This window comes from Limanda limanda, chromosome 20 (genome assembly GCF_963576545.1).
Source record: "Limanda limanda chromosome 20, fLimLim1.1, whole genome shotgun sequence".
Lineage (NCBI taxonomy): Eukaryota > Metazoa > Chordata > Actinopteri > Pleuronectiformes > Pleuronectidae > Limanda > Limanda limanda.
This window is the reverse complement of record NC_083655.1, coordinates 14,998,430-15,012,068: the sequence shown is the minus strand read 5'-3', so window position 1 is coordinate 15,012,068 and position 13,639 is coordinate 14,998,430.

Here is a 13,639-nt window from a genome sequence, read left to right as displayed (position 1 = left end):
AATCAGTCTCACATCATCACACTTCACTCAATCCTCTTGTCAATGTTAAAAATAAAGCAAATGTGGAAGTGGTGGGAATAACAGCTTAACAGCTCTTTCTATGTCATGTGCTCTCTGCTATGTGTTGCCAACCCACTGGCCATTTTCCACAGATGTGTGAGTGTGGGTGTGTGTGTGTATGTGGAAAAAAAAGTTGTGTCCTGATCACAGGGCTTCTAAAGCAAATGGAAACTTCATCGTCAGAAACAAATTTGTGCCCATAAGGCATTGTCTACCAACTGAGGATGTTTTTAGCAGGTTTTTTCCTACATTGAAAGATAATATAAAAATCCCGATCCACACAACCTTTTGACAAAATAGCTCGGTCCAAACAAGAACACAAATGACGATATTTGACATTTTACTAGGTGTGGTAATCGCAGGGTAATACGTTATTGATAATATAACGATACAGCAATTCTGCGATATTCAATAAATTGCAAGAGTATATTTAACGATAAATCATGATATCTGTCGAAGTGAAGAGGAATAGAAAATGCCCCTAAAAGATCTCAAGTGTAGCTACTCACTGCAAATTGGTGTCAGTTTTACAAATTTGGACACAAACTACACATACTGGGATAAAACAGTTTTTTGATTTCGTGCCTTTTTAGTCTTTAACAAACATACTGTACTGAAACTTGGCAATGCCCACATATGCCATGATTCACCACTAGCATTGTGCCAGCATATAGATCATCGTTTTGCATTAGTTCAGAATACGATATTGTGCTTTATTGATAATTTACTCCTCTCCTTCTCTAAAAGCTGTTTTCCTGTGGACGAGAGGCTCAAATGCAGAAAAGTTCCCTTTTTTGTGAAACATACATTAGTGTGGACGTGGGTGAATAGTCAAACATGTAAAAACAGACCTCTATCGTGTTAGCATCACTTAGGGGGGATTTGTTTTGGTGCAACAGGTTTCCATCCACATGAAGTCAAGTCACATGGACGTTCACGGTCTGTGTTGCACTAATAAGACCAGAGACAGCTGTCTCATCAGAAAGAGAAGATCCAGTGCCGTGCCGATGGCAAAACACCTGCTGTGCAAGAGGAGCGTCACACACCAGGCTCACACAGTTTGGCTTTTGTTCTCGACACTGAGGAGAGACAGCAGCTCCTGGACTCGCTGTTGAATTGCAAATTAAAAATCAGTCACTGAAGCGAATTATATTGTTTTTCATTTTTTGATTCTTTCAGAGGAAAATGAGGCCACACTTGGCAGATTCTGACATTTCCATTTGAAGTTTCTTTGACTGTATAGAGCAGGAAACGGAGGTTAGAGAATTAGCATCGCTCCAGCATTGTTCATCTTCAAAGAGGCGGGCTTTGATGTTTTCTACAGGTACACCATGTAGAAGGAAATGTGAGTAAAAGGATGACGGCCTGGGGGGGAGACTGGCGCCTCATGTTGCCTGCAAACTAAAAAATAAGGGCCAAGGTGGTCATCTGTGCCGCCCTGAGCCAAAATTCCTGCATCTTCCCGTTTTATTTGGGAAAACAAAAGGGCATCTTTGGTGCTGTAAATAGTATGTTGGCATCCCCGCAGCTCTAATGAGGATGAGATAATCAGACACACTGTGGTCCAGCCATGCTAATGGGAATATCTCTGCAAAGGCTCTGGCAACGAATCAAACAAAAGCCGTTTATTGGACGATCGAGACACAGACTGGGCTGAAAGTTCCTCGGTCTGGCAACTGGACCACTGGGTAACCTCCGGGGTTTGGATCGCACAGAGCGGCTGTTGGCAGCTCGGCAGCTACAACCGGGGAGTGTGACTGAAAACCTCCCTCGTTGCTTTTCATCTACAGGAACCCAAAGTGCCCTTTAGCCAGCCACTTTCAATCTGCGTCAGGCCATCTCATGTTAGCATCAATACTGAACAACAGGGCAGCTTCACGAGACAAGTGGAGAGACACTGAGCGTGAGGACTGTGCGACTTTGCTCCGTAGTAAATATGCTAATGTGTTAGAAGCTCGTCTCAGAGCCACGTTGCAGGAAGTGTTTTCAAACACAGTCGCATTATCTTGGAACATCTGAAACCCATCGTTAAAAAGAGAATAAGGAGAGAACACACCCAACCTTTTTGTTTCCTGAAACTCGCGTCCTTCTGCTTCGTCTGGTCTCCACTGATGAGCGAATGCAGTCGGTACCCTGGTTTGTTGCCTAGGAAGAGCTTCATTAAGGAGCAGAAGAAAATACCTGCTTTGCTGTCACGTATCCCCAAGGACACAAACAGGTGTGTGAGAGAGGATAATTATGCATGGCATGTTTGCACAGCTTTGGTTTGGTGCGACGGAACTGATGAAGATATAAATATATCTGAGACTATACTGTGATGAGGGTTATCGTTTCTCGTCTCAAGGAGAAAAACAATACAATCGATGTAAAGGCGTGTGTGTTAGAGACAATATAAAGAAAGTTATGCAAGAAATTCAGGCCAGATGTGACAAAGCCCTTACTTCTAATCAATGAGACTACAATTGAAAAGGCCTCATTATAAAACGGTTCCTGATTGGCTGAGCCATGTGCGAAGATGTCGTAAAAAATACAAACCGTGGACTGAGCGTGGCCGACTGGTGGAAGAAGATGGACAGAAAAGAGGAAAATCTAAATTAATGAGGGAAACTGAAATGCTTGAAATGACATCAAGGCAATGACACCACTGTAATGTTAAGTCTTTAAACGGGCTTCACTGTGTCTGTGTTGCCTGGTAACCATTCTACTCAATCTCACTGAATTGGACTGTTGGAATGATTATTTGTTAACAATGGCTTCTCTTCTTGCTGTGTTTATTTTACGAAACGAGGCAGGGGCCCTGTAGTCACTGAATCGGGGCCTCACAGGTCTTATTCCTTTTTCCGAACACAGAATTGTATCACCTCCAAATTTTATGATGATTCAGCTGTGAGTGACTAAACTATACGGTACCAGACCTGGCGCCAGGTTGAAGTGAAAATTGTGAGAGGGGGGGGGGGGGGGCGTATCCCAACCGGGCAATGCTCACTTTAAAGGAGTGAAACGCCAACAGTGAAAGCAGAGGACAGTCAGAACTTTATGGATGTTGTAAGGACCCTTAGCAGTTATAACAGAGATATGGTTTCGAAACAACTATAGCCATAGTCGTCGTTCTGAAACCGCCATGAAACTTATCTCAGCCAATCATTTTTTTCTTTTCTTTTTTTATAGATATACACAAAACTTAAAAGGTGGGTAAACATCTGCAGAGGCTAAGCCCCCTTGTGACACTGGGTCTGTACTGTACACAGTCAAATATTGTTGTTAAGCAGATGAATGTTAATGCTGTACAAAAATGATGTGCAACATTTAACCTCCATGAGGCACCAAAGTGGTGTCATTCTCAAAAAACCTGTCTGTGTCCCCTAATGTTACAAAGATGATTCTATAAATTGAAACAACCTTGAACACAGATAGAAATGGCTGTTTGAAATAACAACACATATATCTAGCTGCTGCTGATCTGTGGGAACTGCAGAGCAAACACAACATTTGAGCAACGAGCACTCGGCACCAAGGTTTAGGAAAAAAAACACAACAAACCAGTTCCATTACCACTCAAAAGAATCCAGGACAGTGAGAAATGGTGGGCTCATTTGCATACGACCTTGTGGAGTGTTTTTGGTGTGAGACGGAGAGGTGCTTCTCCGTGCACATGTCTAATCAGACAGCTTGATTAAAGCCGTGCAAACCCCCTGTAGCAGGAGAGCTTTTCCGCTCACGAGTGTGAGCGTGTGCTCTTTTACAAAGCACTCATTTCTACTGCTGCAGCTCTTTGTCTTATCTTTGGAGTAGAAGGTGGACGCAGAACTATACTTCATTTATAATATTAAATGTCTTTGTTTTTTTGTTTACGGACTTTCAATTTGTTTGTTTCATCTTTGCTAATCTGTAACTGATTTATTAATTTATTTATGCATATTAGCTGCCTTGGGTCTTCTCTCGTACATTTAACCATGAACTGTCTACAAATATTGTCTTTTCATTTTTAGAGAATAAACAAGAATGATCAAAAGTTGCCTCCCTTGTACAACAAGTGTGTATGATGAAGAAGAAGAAGGTCCATACACTTCACTGTCATTGCTGCTTTGATTGTCCCTAAATATCGTCTAATTAACTTCCCCTTCTGGCCTCACCCCTTTTTTTCATCTTGCTGTTTTAACTCACATTTACCATCTTTGGTAACTTGGCTCAAGTTCTTCTCATCACCTAACGAATTCCTCTGCAAAGTGAAAAATGACATTTTGGGTCGGGGACTTCAAGGATGGTCAAGTTAATGAATGGCTACCAGATGGCCCTTATTAGGCTAATGTGTTCCCCCTCTCTGCAGCCCCAGCTCTCGCCTGGGGACTTAACTTGCTGGCAGCTTGTGTGTGTGTGTGTGTGTATGTGTGTGTGTCTGTCTTGTCTGTTGAGTTAAATCAGGTTAACCTGAGGGGATGGAAGGACGAAGTGTTTCCCCTTTAACTCGGCTGCTCTGTGTTTTTTGATGGGGTCAACTGTCCACTGTTGGAGACACTTGTGTCCCGGTCACTCCGGAGTGCTGCTGACCCTCAGCCCCCCCGCTCTGACAGCCTGAACTCTGGCGCCGCTGCACCAAAGTCTGAAGTTTACAGGCGGAAAAATAGGATTTGCAGAATGAGCAGCGCTGCTCCGTCTCCTCCAATCTGACAGCGCGTTAATTGCCTCATTTATAATCCCCGCTCATCAAAATGAATAATTGTTGTAACGCATAGATCTACCACAAAGACCTTTGTTAAACTCCAGAATTATGCTACACATGGTAATTAATAGAGTTTAATTTATTAGATAGCCGTCAGTGTACGCTGCCGCCGGGTCTTTGTGTTTCTGTCGGCGAGTGTTGTAGCTACGAGGCGGGAGAGAGCCGAGCTGTCAGCTCAGTTTCCAATGAGGACTGTTGCTGCTCAACAAGTTACCGGAGGCCTCGGCATCCTCTCACCAGCTGCTGTGATGCTGCATTATGCACTAATCCCTCCATACAAGTCACATCTTTCTTTTAGGAGCAGAATTCTGATGAGTTGAACTAAGAGAACTACGTCTTCTGGAGGAAATCTCAACCTCAAATGTTTGTGACTTGTTTTCTTCCGTCGTTGTGAGGTTGTCTGTCCGTTAGATGAGAGGCAGAGAGAATGCAAACTAGTCTCTCAGGCTCAGAGTAAAGAATAGCTCCGCATACAAACTAATGAACTTTAGGAATATCTATTAGAATGAACTACCAACAGGGAGGCTACTGGGGGATGTTTGTTTAAACACAAACCCAGAGCAGATGCTGTGTGCCGATCTCTGACCTACAGAGCCGTCAAGTCACCAACTATTATCACTGAATCACCCTGTGAAGCAAGTTTTAAAAGAATCCTAAAAATGTACAAACGCATTAACAATATGCTGTTCCTCCTTAAAACAATGCATGATGGTTAGAATTTCTGTCCGATTTCAAACAGCGCTGCAAAACGTCATCAGGTCACATGACCTTCAAGGATGATGTGTTTTAAGTTTTTATTCTAGGATTTCAGATGTGTTTTCTGCTACGTATATCCATACATGTCATGTACCTTTTACCTCGTAATGAAAGACATTTATTTAATTATAGTTAGTGATTGTGTGATTATATAATATTTACTTAACATATATCCACTGGCAGTGTAAATATGTTGGTTTCTCTTTGTTTGTGTTATATTTCTTCATGTGGGCCTTATTTTTTATTTCTAATGTTGTGATTGATACAGAAGAGAAATAATCACCTGTTTATTTGTCTCAAAAGAAGATGTGTTAAATTAATTTCCTCCTGACAGTAAGTCTCTGTATTTATACATGGTCACTATACAACTCTATTGTAGTGCAAAGACACAGGGCTTCCGTTTCATCTGCAACCAAACACGCGAACGCTGTGAGTTGTTCTCAGCTCACTGATGCTACGAGAATTTGAAAGCATCAGTTTTTTTTTCTATACTCCACCGCTGCAGTTGCCAGCATATCAGACACAGTCAGACCAGGTCCATCTCGAACAGTTTTGACCACATTATACAGAAGTGTCAATATAAATGCATTGTCACTCCACATAAAAAAACTCTGTGGGCCAGGCACAGGAAAGAGTCGCATCCCTGAAGCTCCTGGTCCTCTTTACCTGCAGTGGGTGGGAAAGTGTTTGAACCCGGTTTACTGGTTTGTACGTGTTTTGTCGGACCGGAGTTTCAGCAGTGACCTTATGAACTGATGGGAGTGCAACATGATTCGTCTGACAGTTGATTAGGTGACAAATAAAGGCTGAGTCTGCAGGAGAAGGTCAGAGCCTCGGCCATATCGGACTTTAGAGCGCAGCCTCTAGCTGTGGGAGGCAGGAAGTACCAGCGTGAACTTGATCTGTAACAAAATCAGTAAAATAGCAGAAGAGATTTCTATTCCACCAGTTTAGATATGTGGTGGCAGAAAATGCACATTGTGGTGTAGTACCTCCTGGTTCACTCGCATGACGATGACAAAGCAAAGGACCCATTCTTAACCTACATAATTTTTCCCGCTATCATTAATCAGATTGCACATATTTACCCAATCGTTAAAACCCGAAAACAAGTTAAAATGGGCATTATTTTTGGTGAATTCCTGTCTGGTATTAGATGCATCAGTGTAGATAACAGATCTGACTGAAGAGTGCTTTCCCCAGCAGACTAAATAGGGCAACGACATCATTATCCATCATGTGGAAGATCTAAAACTGTAATAAGGGAGTAGGGTGACCTCAGGCACCACTGGAACCCCTTGTAGTGGAGCTGTGTTGCCACGGGTGGAGGTTGAGACACAACTGCTGACGCCACCACATTTCCAGGAATGACAAATGGAAGCTGAATACATCTGGAGGTGCTTCAGGGGACACTGGGGAATGGGCACATAGCGAATAGCACCATTTCCAGCCGAGGTTCGAAGGGAGATCGAGAGAGAGAGAGAGGCAAAGCGAATACTGAGCTCAACTCAAAGTCCCCGGAATAGAAGCTCTGCCTCACACATCTCCATCATCCCTCTGCCACACAGGAAGAGGAAGGGTCTGCACAAATGAGACCAGACACACAGAGATATGTGTGTGTGTGTGTCCACTCAACTGGACCTAGCTGAATCTATGAGGGTAAAGCTTGATTAAATTTGGCCGTAGCTGTATGTAAACAAAAAGGCACATTGCCACATATTTTAGAATTAATGTGAATCAGTTGACATCCCTTCCCTTTTTGCTTTCTGTCATCATACTTCTTAAATGTCTTTATATGACATAAATAACATATTCAGCAACAAAGCCAAAACGTTAACAAAACATTCATTCAAAATTTAATTACGACCACATTCTTACATTTTGACATTTGTATCGTCTTAAAATACAGATGGACAGTGTCAGCAGAAACCAAAGCAGGTGTATAACCACAGTGCAGGCAGCTTATTGTATTATTTTATTTATTATAACACAGGCAGGAGCCAAATATAGTAAGAATAGAATAAGGACGCTGAGCACAGCCTCTTACGTTTGTGAAATTTATGTGATTCGTTTTGGTCCATTTTAGTCGTGGTGTGTAAAGCGCATTTTCTTCATTACTGTACTTTTTTCACATCTATACTTTTTTTCATATAAAAAAAAGGAAACATACTTATATCAGCAAATATCTGTACTTTGTCCTCAACTTAGTTTAACAAAGCAATCAGGCCCAGTAACACAAATAGGACATTTTCAGTGGCTATCCTTCACATTCTCATCACTCACAATCTGGGATGAATAAAACATTCACTTCCTGTAGCACAGCAAGTCGCAGCGTGGCTTGTGCGGAGTTCTACTTTGGTGAACTTTGATGTTGATGTTCACATAGTTTTTTTTGAATATGTTTTAAAGTCAATCAATAATGAAAGATGAAGTGGTCCACTGGTCCAACATCACTGGTGAAGAAACATTTAAAATAGATTTTGGGAGAGAAAACAACAGACTCAGCCATGATGGTGCAGCAGACTGTTGCATTAAGGAACAAGCTACACTCTGCAAGTACCTTAAAGGTTACATAGAAAATATGTGAAAAATATTAAAAGCAAGTACTCAATTTTACTCAAGTACTCAATTAATGTGGTACTTTTACTTCAGAACATGTTTATCTATTTTCAATTTACTTTGAAATATTTCAGTACTTCCTCAACCATTGGTCTATTTAGTTCACATGTCCAGATCTATTTAAAGATTGATTTTTAGCTCATTAGAATTTTAAGCTAATTTAAAAGATGCAAGTGCATTAACATAAGGTCATTTATGTATTGAGCTTCATGCGACTTTTATTCACTTTTGGCCAATCTTTTGCACACACACACACACACAAAGAGACAGACACACACACACACACACTGCAAACTGCTCTTTTTATGCGTTGCACAAACAGTCCAGATACATAATGGATGTGATGCAGCACCTGAAATAAACATGTTAAACAATCTGGACTAGGAAATGTATTGAGCACACACACATACCAGTACAACATTGCAAATTCAAGAGCAGACGTCGAGGCAGTTGACATGGAGAATTGGAAATGTGATAGTCCTGCAGATAAGTGATGTGTCAGACTCACGGCCTGTCTGCGGCAAGAGGTTCAGCAGCGAGGATCCAGTAACACAAGGTTCACGCTGCCGGAAAATCCTCCCAGTCCCACTCGAATAATACGAGGCACGGAGGGCTAAAGCAGCTGGAGGAAAAGGGCAGAGGAAATGTAACCGAGACAGTAGCTCATCATACACACTGATGGCTTCCCTCATCTCCTCTGCCAAATTGGAGTGGATCAGAGTGAGCTGCAGAAACCACAGGGGAGAGGAGATTTCCAGGATGGGTGAGAAATACCTCTGCTGGGCTATAATTTCACCAGGACACACGTCGGAACGCTGCATGGTTTTAAAACTACACTCGAGTTTTTAAAAAGGTGCAGTTGAAGTTCACTTCGCCAATTTAATGCTGATGTTCCTAGTTTTTTCTCTTGGCTCAGATTGCGTCAAAGTTGTACATCACATTTTCCACACTTCACATATACTGTATATGTTCTGTATTTGTTCCACAGAGGAGCCTGGAGGCAATGTAGCATTTAAATTTAAGAAAACATTAAAATAAACCACAGCACCCTGTATAATTGCATGAAATGGAAACAATATAGGTTTTCTTTAGGCTTTATATTCTGGTAAAATGCAACAAATGATTTTTTGAAACTTGAACACCAACGATGTGGAAGGTGCCTGTATGTACTGTCCTGTAAATGATTCAATGAATTGTGTCAATCTCTTGTTATTTCAATCCAGTGCAGGAGGAGCAGAGGGTGTCTCTTTTTTTATTGTAACTTGATGTGTTGAGAGGTAACTTATGAATATATTTCACTTTTAATATAATATGTAATATTATTAATATTTAATATATATTAAATGTAATTAGAATTAACACTAAGTTTGAGATGAGGATAATCTTATAGTTTAATAACTTTTTTGTTTAATAACTTAAACAATTGATATCAATGCCAGGTGCTCAATTGTCTTTACACTTTGTACAGGTTTTAATGGCATGAATATCGGTTGCCTCTCACCCAATGTTTGATCGATGTAATGTCATTCTGTGCTAAGTATGTGGAACAACACAATAAAATATGTGATCACATTGTGATTTCAAACATTGTTCCACAAACTCATCTTTATACACCACTGTCCACTGATGGTGTATCATGTATTTCTTACTCCTATAATGTCAAGAGTATTGTATCATTTTGTGATGTATAACTGTCATGTAGCCATGGTTACGGTCAGTCCATTGTAACCATTCAACTGCAGCAACGCAGAAGGTCGATGTAGTGTTTCTCTGTTATTTGTTTCCAGATTTCTTCAAAGTATAACAAAATATTTTCCATCACAGGTGTCGCACACACACTTTCTGTCCCCACGTTTATTTAAATCTCAGTTTGAGTGTTTATTGACAGCTCCGACTGGATATAACTGCTGCATGTGAAGCTACTGATGCTGTGTTTGTTTGTTTTTCAAGGACACTGTTTGTTTCCGTGCATTTACATTTAAATGCAAGCCTCCGCTGTGCACCGTGCTCTCTGCCTTCTCTTTACCTGACTAGCCTGAAGGCATGGGAGGAGGGACGGCCACGTAAAGAGCTGAGACGTGCACGAGCAGAACACATTCAATATTGCAAATGGCTAAATAAAATGTGGACTGAGGCTTTTGGCATGATAAATGATATCTTTTTAACTGTTGTCTAATGCTGATTATCATTCTTAGTATTATTATTAATAAAGGCAATGTTTGTGCCTCCATCTGTTACCACTGTGTGTGTGTTTGTGCGTGTGTGTGTGTGTGTGGTGTACTCCATCTGTACAGCCTGCATGTGTTTGTGTTTTGTATGTGTGGATAAGAAGAGGGATACGACAAAGGGCTGTGGCTGTGAAAAGTGCACTAGAGTATGCATGAGTGTGTGCATGTGCCTTCAAATCACGCCAATGCCAGTTGGAGTAAATGCAATCACTCTGCACACACTTTGCTTCTGAACAATGCCAAGCCATGTCTACATGCACACACGGCCGTGGAGGACACGCGTTCCCATGAATTTCCACTGCGTGAATACACAACACGACTAAAGGCCGGAATGATAGAGTTGCAAGCGGTGGAGAAAGATGCCCGTAACCGCCCAAACAAGTGTATGTGGTTTATGGTGATGAGCTGTCAAATTGTGTTCTGTCGACGGCACCTCTGTGTTTATGCAGCGCTGGTAGTCTCCAGGAAAACAGGGGGGGGGGGGGGGGGAGAGTGCTGCTTGATATTTACACACAGCAGCCACACCGTCTGGCAACGATGATGGCTCCCTCATGGCTCCCAAAGACCGAAATAAACCCAGAGAAAATCAGGAGCGAGACGGAGTGAGAAATAGACGCAGGGATATGTGGTAGTTGCAGTGGAAGGAGTCAAAACCTGGCAGATGTGATGAGATGTGGCCGTTCAGAAAGAAGACGGAGGGGAAGGCAGACAAACGACTGCAGCACGACGCAGTTCCATCGGCTGAGCACGTCTTTGTGTTTCAGTTGTTCCCACATCAAACTCTTCATCACATTAACAAACGAATACTGGACTCTTATTTTTCTCGGGCATTCTATTAAACTCGACTGAATTTCTGCTGTCATGTTGTTGATGCGGGTAACCGTGCAGCCATTTGTTCTCTGGATAGGAAGTGTAGAAAGTGCAGATAACACACTCGGCGCAAATCTCTGAAGAACAGAAAGAGTGATGGAACAAATAAATGAGCAAATATGAGCCTTGTTGGAGAGTAAAAGTACGGATGTGAAAAGATGGGGAGGCTCCATGCTGCAGCTTAGATGACTGTTTCAATCTTCCTCTAGTGTAGCCTCTTTTCTTCAGATCGCTCTTTCATACAGTTTATTTCAGATGTATAAGTACACGAACAGTCAGGCTACATTCAGAAATGCTCTTTCAAGGACTTTAATATTCCTACCTTCAAGGGCCTGTATTTTACTTAATGACTTTTATTAAAATATTAGATGCTTTACAAACATCTGAATCTTACTTTCTGATTATTAACTTTCTCTGATAATTGATTTGATATTTGAGCTAATAATGACGTTCCTATTCCAATCTAACCAGCATTGCTGTGTTGGACGATCCTGTCAATGGTGCATCACCACGAAAGATGATGAACAGTGTTTCAGAGCCATCTTTGTGTTTTACTGCGAATTATGTTTTCATGAATGTGTTCATTCTAAAAAAAAAAGTGCAGTGCTCATTCTAAACCTGCCTGTTTACTTGGCCTGTGGGAAGCTTTCTTTCTGGGACTGAATAAACAGTAAAATAAGTTATTCTACAAAGTTCAGTGAAGCTCGACTCAGAACCCAGAACTGGAGAGACAGTTGTTTTGCACCAAATTCTACTCTGCACTTCATTGAGCCCATAACAATACACGTTTCAGACGATAGGATCAACGGTTCTCTGGATCTGTATGTCACATACAGACAGAGATTTACGGAACTATTTGATAAACTAGTGAGCTGATGGACATTCTTGATGATTTGAATGAGGTGTCTGAGTTATTATTGATCTAATGTGATTAATCAGATGAGGTAATGGGTGGGATTCATGTATGAAACATAAAGGACATGGGGCACTTTCTAGACGCACAAGAATGGTGAACAATATATTGTAAATAAATACATGAATTAGTGTAATAAAACCAGTTTTTATCTTGTTAACAGTGACTCCCAAACCTACAGTACAGTACAGTCCCTTCTTTCTTTGCTCTCGATGACAGGACAGCTGGTTCCATCGGTGTCAGACGTCTTCTCACGCCAGCAGCAGACCTGAGAATTGGGCCTCTCAGTCTCTCAGCATCATGAAGAAGCCTGACGTCACCCTCTTACCAGCCATCTGTCACACCGGTGGTCCAGCCTCAGCTGGACGCTGGCTCGCGTGATCCACACCGGCCTGGCCGAGACTAAGCCCGCCTGGTGGGTCTCTCTCCCGCCTCCTGCGGTGCCAGCAGCACGTGCTGCTACAACCCCGGCACCACTGATCCTCTTTTTGGTGTCCGAGTTTCGGTTTGGCTCCGGCGACTGCAGGTATAACCGGGCAGCAGATGGCCGAGGAGACCAAAACCCACACATGGGCACAAACACAAGACCTGCACACACATGCACTTTTAGAGAGAAGCTATGCAGAGCATCAGCATATGGTCTGCAGCTTTTCCACATTGTAAAACCATTAATTTCACACACCCTAAGCACTGTTAGCATTCACCTTTTTTATGCACTCATTTGAACTGGTTATATTTAGAACCTCGGCTATCTGGGTTCATTATTATCAGCATGATGAAAGCAACAAGACCCTCCGTTTATCCCCACATCCATTCACACCTTGTAGCCAATAAGCTGGTGAGGAACGGCCCCCTGCCGGTCGCAGGTTATTTAAGTCCTGTGGAGGGAACGGCAACAAAACACGGCAGTAACACCACGTCGGCCATTTAATGAGCCCTACTATACTTTAAGGACCAGATCCTAATTTTAGCCAGAGTCACTTCTGAGCCAGCGGAGCGAAGAGAGACAGGACTGACCACGACGAAGCCCAGCGCCGGTGTTACACTCTCTTCTGTTTGATTTATGGACATTTATGAGACAAGTGTGGCACCAGTTTTTTCATGCAGAGATACAGCACTTTAGTTTAACCACCGATAAATTCAACATGTAAAAACGGTTAATAGAAGAACTGTTAAATTGCTGTCAGCTTAAAAAATGTCTGATAAGTCATACATATACATTTTATTTGTTTGAATGTGACATTTTAAGGTTAGAAAATAGCTTTTCCTTAATAATATCAATACATTTTATATAAATATTGATTCGACATGGATCACGTTATTAAGGTGGAGTACACAATATTAATATGATAAAAATGTTGTAAAAATCGGCTACTCTCTCTGTATTTAGTAAACAAATAAACTGTTCCAGCCAATTAGCAACAGGACAGGCCAGTGAATGAGTTCCCCCACCTTTAATGAAAGTGGTTCAGT